Here is an 8,217-nt window from a genome sequence, read left to right on the forward strand (position 1 = left end):
CCGGTGACCCGATATGTACCCGGTGTCCGAATACTATCGTCCTATATATCAATCTTTACCTCTCGACCATTTCGAGACTCCTCGCCATGTCTGTGATCTCATCCGGTACTCCGAACAACATTCGGTCTCCAAATCACATAACTCATATAATACACAATCGTCATCGAATGTTAAGCGTGCGGACCCTACGGGTTCGAGAACTAGGTAGACATGACCGAGACACCTCTCCAGTCAATAACCAACAGCGGAACATGGATGCTCATATTGGCTCCTACATATTCTACGAATATGTTTATCGGTCGTATCGTAATGACAACATACGTTATTCCCTTTGTCATTGGTATGTTACTTGCCCGAGATTCGATCGTCGGTATCTTCATACCTAGTTCAATCTCGTTACCGGCAAGTCTCTTTACTCGTTCTATAATGCATCATCCCGCAACTAACTCATTAGTCACATTGCTTGCAAGGCTTCTTATGATGTGCATTATCGAGAGGGCCCAGAGATACCTCTCCGATACTCAGAGTGACAAATCCTAATCTCTATCTATGCCAACCCAACAAACACCTTCGGAGATACCTGTAGAGCATCTTTATAATCACCCAGTTACGTTGTGACGTTTGATAGCACACAAGGCATTCCTCCGGTATCCGGGAGTTGCATAATCTCATAGTCGAAGGAATATGTATTTGACATGAAGAAACCAATAGCAATAAAACTGAACGATCAATATGCTAAGCTAACGGATGGGTCATGTCCATCACATCATTCTCCTAATGATGTGATCCCGTTCATCAAATGACAACACATGTCTATGGCTAGCAAACTTAACCATCTTTGATTAACGAGCTAGTCTAGTATAGGCTTACTAGGGACACGGTGTTTTGTCTATGGATCCACACATGTATCAAGTTTCCGGTTAATACAATTCTAGCATGAATAATAAACATTTATCATGATATAAGGAAATATGAAATAACAACTTTATTATTGCCTCTAGGGCTTTCCTTCATTTTTTAGGGTATCATCAAGTTTATTAATCAAATTCCAGTGGGATTACAAAAGAATCATGGGGATGGATCATCCAAACATGTCGGCCCTAATCTAGAGTGCTTGGAAACTTGGTTAACCTATCGGCTTCGCTATTAGCTGCTCGGCCTTCAAGGTAAAAGAGCAATTGAACAGAGCGAGCTGCTCTATTTCTAATCTCAGTGATAATAGTACCAAAAGTCCCATTGCTACCTGTCTGAATATTGGTCACCACTTGTTTTGAATCAGATGCAACGACAAAATCACGTAGCACCAAATCATCTGCCAATGCCAGGGCCTCTCTGTTGGGAAACCTTGTATGGAAAACAAAAAATTCTATGCACACGCAAGATCTATCCATGGAGATGCATAGCTATGAGTGGGGAGAGTGTGTCTACGTACCCTCGTAGACCGTTAAGCGGAAGCGTTAATCAACGCAGTTGACGTAGTCGAACACCTTCGCGATCCAACCGATCAAGTACCGAACGTACGGCACCTCCGCGTTCAGCACATGCTCAGCTCGATGACGTCCTTGCCTTATTGATCCAGCAAGACGGGCGAAGTAGTAGATGAGTTCCGGTAGTACGACGGCGTGGTGACGGTTGAGGGAGTCCTGGACTAAGGGGTCCTCGGGTGTCCGGCCTATTATCCATGGGCCGGACTGATGGGCTGCGAAGACATGAAGGCCGAAGATTATACCCGTGTCCGGATTGGACTTTCCTTGGCGTGAAAGGCAAGCTAGGCAACCAGCTGTGAAGATTCCTTCTTATGTAACCGACTCCATGTAACCCTAGATCTCTCCGGTGTCTATATAAACCGGGGAGCATAGTCCGGATAGGGGACATTCATTACCATATGCACATAGGCCAGACTTCTAGGGTTTAGCCTTTACGATCTCGTGGTAGATCAACTCTTGTAACACTCATATTCATCAAGATCAATCAAGCAGGAAGTAGGGTATTACCTCCATAGAGAGGGCCCAAACCTGGGTAAACATCGTGTCCCCCATCTCCTGTTACCATCGTCCAAGACGCACAGTTCGGGACCCCCTACCCGAGATCCGCCGGTTTTGACACCGACATTGGTGCTTTCATTGAGAGTTCCACTATGCCGTCGGCAAAGGATTCGATGGCCCCTTCGATCGTCAGTAATGGCACCGTTCAGGGAGAAACCTTCCTCCCCAGACGAACCTTTGTGTTCGGCGACTTCGCACTGCGGGCCAACTCGCTTGGCCATCTGGAGCCGGTCGATAGCCACGCCCCTGGCCATCTGGCCAGATTCGGGAGCTTGAACTGCGTCGCAGATACCTGTGGAGACTTGATCTTCGATGGGTTCAAGACGGCGGCAGTCGCTCCCCCTCTCTTCGATGAACATGACTTAAATCCGTCATTGGATCACACCCAGGAGATGGATCCTGTTGCTGCAACAGCCTCAGAACCGAAGCAGATCGTGCCCTCTGAGGCCACAAAGTCCACCGCATTGGAGCCGCACACGGACTCGGCATCCTGCAATACTTGCGTCAATCGAACCCCGGACTCGTTTTCGGCTACACATTCCGGACTGTGTACGCCCGCGGACACCGAGCTAGATCGGTTATCGATCTTCGAGTTCAGCGCCGCTGACGTTTTCCAGCACTCACCTTTTGGTGACATGCTAAATTCTTTAAAGAACTTATCCTTGGAGGAGGACTCACAGCCGAACTATGTTCGGGTTGAGCTAGAGACGGATGACGAGGAATTTTTCTTCCCACCCGCCACCCACTTCATAGCCACTGTCGATGACTTAACCGACGTGCTTGACTATGGCTCCGAAGACATCGACGGTATGGACAACGATGCCAATCAGGAGCAAGGCCAAGACCCGTCATTCACTGGACGTTGGACGGCTACCTCTTCGTATGATGTGTACATGGTTGACACACCCAAAGGATCTGGCGACGACAAAGAAGAGCAGATGCGAATAAAACCTCTGAGACGTAGTCCAAACGCCGACGCCCTAAGCGCCGTTCTAAGCCTCGTCACTCAAAGGACGGCAACACTGGCACTGGAGAGAATATTACTGCAGGCGACGCAGAAAACAATGAAGACCCTGTCGGAGCCACATCCGAACAGGAGGAACATGACAACAGGCAAGACAACCCTGATGAACAGGCCATAGAAGATGACTCGGAGGACGATAGTTACCGTCTACCCTCCGAGGAGGAGACAAGCCTCGGCAACGAAGATTTCATCGTGCCGGAAGATCCTCTGGAGCAGGAGCGCTTTAAGCTTCAGCTCATAGCCACTGCAAAGAGCCTGAAAAAGAAACAGCAGCAGCTTCAAGCCGAATAAGATCTGCTCGTTGACCGATGGACTGATGTCCTGACAGCCGAAGAATACGGCCCCAGGCGCCCAGCCAAGAGCTACCCGAAGCGCAGACTGCTACCTCAATTCGATGAGGAAGCACCAGAGCGCACATCTCCCTCGCGTAATGCGGAACGACCACCACGTGGTCGAGACAAGGTAGCCGACCGGCCACCCCGCGGCCGGGATAAAGCGGCAACACGGGCCGAACAGCAGCCTGCCCCACCGCCTTGTAAAAACAGAGACGGAAGAGTTCGGGGTCACACATACGACCTCCGGCAGATCCTGGACGATAGAACAGGACACACAAGATCGATCTATGGATTGCGAGGGCGTGCCTCGAGGCACGACGACGGCTACCTGTTCGGACGTGATAAATCTAACCATGCCCGGGCCGAACACCGCAGACGGACTCCATCAGAGCTACGCCATGACGCGGCCCGATATAGAGGCGCCGCACACCCTCTCTGCTTCACAGATGAAGTACTGGATCACGAATTCCCCGAGGGGTTCAAGCCTATCAACATTGAATCATATGACAGCACAACCGATCCCGTAGTATGGATCGAGGATTTCATTCTCCATATCCATATGGCTCGAGGAGATGACCTCCACGCCATTAAATACCTCCCACTAAAGCTCAAAGGGCCAGCTCGGCACTGGCTTAACAGCCTGCCTGAAAATTCCATCGGCAGCTGGGAGGACTTGTAAGAAGCTTTCCTGGACAACTTCCAAGGAACCTATGTCCAGCCACCAGACGCGGATGACTTAAGCCACATAGTTCAACAACCTGGAGAATCAGCCAGAAAATTCTGGACTAGGTTCCTAACCAAAAAGAACCAGATCGTTGACTGTCCGGATGCCGAGGCCTTAGCAGCCTTCAAACTCAGCATCCGTGACGAATGGCTAGCATGCCACCTCGGCCAAGAAAAGCCGAAGTCCATGGCAGCCCTCATGGCACTCATGACCCACTTTTGCGCGGGAGAGGACAGTTGGCTGGCCCGTAGTAACAACACAGCCAACGAGACAGGCCCCTCCGAGGCCAAGAATAGCACTAGCAAGCTCCAGCGCAATAGACACAAACGCCGAAGCAATGGCAACAACACCGATGACACCACGGTCAACGCCGGATTCACTGGCTCCAAGTCCGGCCAATGGAAGAAGCCCTACAAAAGGAACAACGAAGGACCTTCCAGCCTGGACCGCATACTCGACCGTCCGTGCCAGATACACGGCACCCCGGATAAGCAAGCTAAGCATACCAACAGAGATTGTTGGGTTTTCAAGCAGGCCGGCAAATTAAATGCCGAAAACAAGGAAAAGGGATCACAAAGTGAGGACGAGGACGAAGAGCCCCGGCAGCCGAACACTGGGGGTAGAAGAAATTTCCCCCTCAAATCAAAACGGTGAACATGATATACGCTATGCACATCCCCAAAAGGGAGCGTAAGCGAGCACTTAGGGACGTCTATGTGGTAGATCCAGTCGCCCCAAAATTCAATCCGTGGTCATCATTCCCGATCACCTTCGATCGTCGGGATCACCCAACTAGTATCCGCCATGGCGGTTCAGCCGCACTAAACCTCGACCCAATTATTGACGGGTTTCACCTACACGAGTCCTAATGGACGGTGGTAGCATCCTCAACCTGCTTTATCAGGACACAGTGCGGAAGATGGGCATTAACCCCTCGCGAATCAAACCAACAAAGACTACCTTTAAAGGAGTCATACCAGGCGTAGAGGCCCGCTGTACGGGCTCAATCACGCTGGAGGTGGTCTTCGGTTCTCCGGATAACTTCCGAAGCGAAGAGTTAATCTTCGATATCATCCCCTTCCGCAGCGGCTATCATGCACTGCTCGGACGAACCGCGTTTGCTAGATTCAACGCAGTGCCACACTATGCTTATCTCAAGCTCAAGATGTCCGGTCCATGCGGCATCATAACAGTCAATGGCAATACGGAATGCTCCCTCCGAACAGAGGAGCACACCGCCGCCCTAGCAGCAGAAGTACAGAGCGGCCTTCTCAAGCAACACCATAGTACGGCTGCCGAGCCCTCGGACATCATTAAGAGGTCCCGGACTACATTGCAACAGGACGGCATGGCTCGTCAAGAGCTCGACTAGCAATCCGGCCTCCGTCCCAGTACCAATGAGGTAGTGCAATTCGTACCACGCGTACACAATTACGCACTCAAAATTCCATGGACATTGACGGAGGCACAAGATAACCCGGGGTCTACAGTTCGGCCAGACAGATCCCGGACACACATACTTTTACCTTTTTCTTGTTTCAGGTTCCTTTTTCCGCGGGCTTGATCACAAGTCCTTCAGAAGGATTGGCATACAACGGAGGCAAGCAGCACAGGTGTGTAGGGTAACCTTTATACGTTCTTCTTGACGATATTCAAACTTATTTCTCAGGACCCGCACGCTGCACCCTACTAATCCCGGCATGTTAAATAGCCCGGATACTTCTCGCACCATCTGTACAAGATACGCCTTGACGTATCCATCCAGTTATAATAAAAATGGTTCGTGGCCCAGTTTCTGTGGTTTTCGCTTCTTACTTCGTTTTATTTCGATCCACTTATTTGCGGCATCGATACTCTTCTGCACGTTTCATATTCGCCAGGGGCTACTTGTCGCCCCACAATACGGCAGCAAAGTCCGAACACTTCTTATATATAAGTTCGGCACCCCGAATTTAGCGCTGTATGCATTGGCTCCGAATCATCTCTTTGGTCAATAGTTGGGTTGCCCGGCTCCTGTGCTTGCTACCCTACGTTCCGCTCTATTGGCTAGGGTAGTAAAGGGAGAACTACTGTGATTGTGCCCTGGCCTTGACCGGATGAGCACCTCAGTAGAGAAAGCTGAAAACTGACTGTCATGATACGGCGAGAGCCGGTCAGCTGCTCAAGGGTTACAAAAATCGTTGGAGATTTTTTCCGCGTCATGCGAAGGATCGGCACTTCCCGATCAGACGCTGACAGCACCCTGGCTTGGACCAGGGGCTGCGCACTTGCTTAATTATAGAACTCCTATGGCTAAGTGAGGGCCTTTAAGCCGTACAGTCCGATTGCCTTGTTCATTGCGCTAAACAACTCCTCCAAAGGACCATATAATTGGATCGAGATTATTTAGAATCCATCCCGAACACCTCCGTACTATCTACGCGAGGGCAGAAGCCGACGACTGGTCAACCCTCAGATTACAAATAACACGGCCGCACAGGAGGAAACAATTTAAAGCATAATAAAATTATTTTACAAATACCGGCTTTGTTCCCATAATACAAGGCAAGGGTAACATAAATACATTTATTCAAATACAATGTCCTGCGAACATTACGCCACCGCAAGTCGAGACCCCTCTACGACATCCGCGAAATATCGCTCGGGTGTGCGGTGCTCCTTGCCCTCCGGCGGCCCGCTGGCAACTTCAACAGCATTCATCTTCGCCCACCACATCTTGTAGTGAGCGAAGGCCATACGGGCACCTTCAATACAGGCGGAGCGCTTGATGACGTCCAGCCGAGGACAGGCGTTCACCAGCCGCCTCACGAGTCCGAAGTAGCTGCCGGGCATAGCTTCGGCTGGACACAGCCGGATTGTCAAATCCTTCATGGCTAGTTCGGCCACCCTGTGCAGCTCCACCAGCTGCTTCAGCTGATCAGTGAAGGACACGGGATGCTCTGGTGTCGCGTACTGCGACCAGAATAGCTTCTCCGTAGAACCTCCTCCTTCGGCTTGGTAGAACTCTGCAGCGTCTGATACGCTGCGTGGTAGATCCGCAAAAGCCCCTGGGGAACTCCGAACCCGGGTTAGTAAAAGGTATTGCTTCTCCGCATACTTGCTTTGCATCTTAAATGCCTTACCCGCCGTGATCTTCTTGGCCTCCTTGATCTCCTGGAGGACGGCCTGGGCCTCATTCCGTGCGGTCTCCGTGCTCTGACGAGCCTTGGTGAGTTCGGCCTCTTTAGCCGACGCATCATTCTCCAAGGTCTCACATTTTTTGACCGCATCTTGGAGCTCCTGCTGAACTTCTTTGACCCGAGCCTTGAGCTTTTTTCGAGCGGCCTACTGCTGGACAACTTTCTCCTCGGCCTCGTCCAGGGCCTTCCTCAGGGCCTCGACCTCGGTCGCGGCTCCTGCACATATTACGACACTACAGTCAATATACATCGCCTACGCTTTCCGAACACACAGCAAGTCGTTATTCACCTTGCTTCTCCTAGAGCCGAACCCTAACCTCGCCGAGCTCGTTCTCGGTCCGCTCCAGCCTCTGCCTCAATTCAGAGACTTCGGCAGCATGCGAGGTTGCGGCCAACAGCGACACCTGCTTATGCATACATGCTAAGTTAGTCTCCTACAATAGATCCTCTGTCCGGTTCTTCTTGCCGAACACCGGACAGTGTCTTAGGGGCTACTGACTACAGGTTTTTTTCTCTTTCTATGTCACTTACCTCGAAACCTGTCAACAGGTTGCTGTAGGCGTCGTTCAGTCCACTCTTGGCGGACTGAACCTTCTCAATCACCGCACCCATAAGGACGCGGTGCTCGTCCATAACGGAGGCGCCTCGTACCGCCTCCATCAGGTTGTCCGGTGCCCCTGGATGGACAGGGACCACCGGCGGAAGCGGCATACCCCCTCCTTCAAAGGGGGCTGCTCGCCCGACCCCGGAGCCCTATGGGTCTCCGGAATCGTATCCGGCTAAGGGCCAAACTGGATACGGCCCTCTTCGCCAGTCTTCATGGGGATCGTCTCCTCCATGTGTCCGGCAGTGGAGGCTTCGCCTCGTGGCGCCTCCCGGACAGCGTCCTGGGCTCCTCCCCGGTTCAGGT

This window comes from Triticum aestivum, chromosome 2D (assembly GCF_018294505.1).
Source record: "Triticum aestivum cultivar Chinese Spring chromosome 2D, IWGSC CS RefSeq v2.1, whole genome shotgun sequence".
In the NCBI taxonomy this organism is placed as follows: domain Eukaryota; kingdom Viridiplantae; phylum Streptophyta; class Magnoliopsida; order Poales; family Poaceae; genus Triticum; species Triticum aestivum.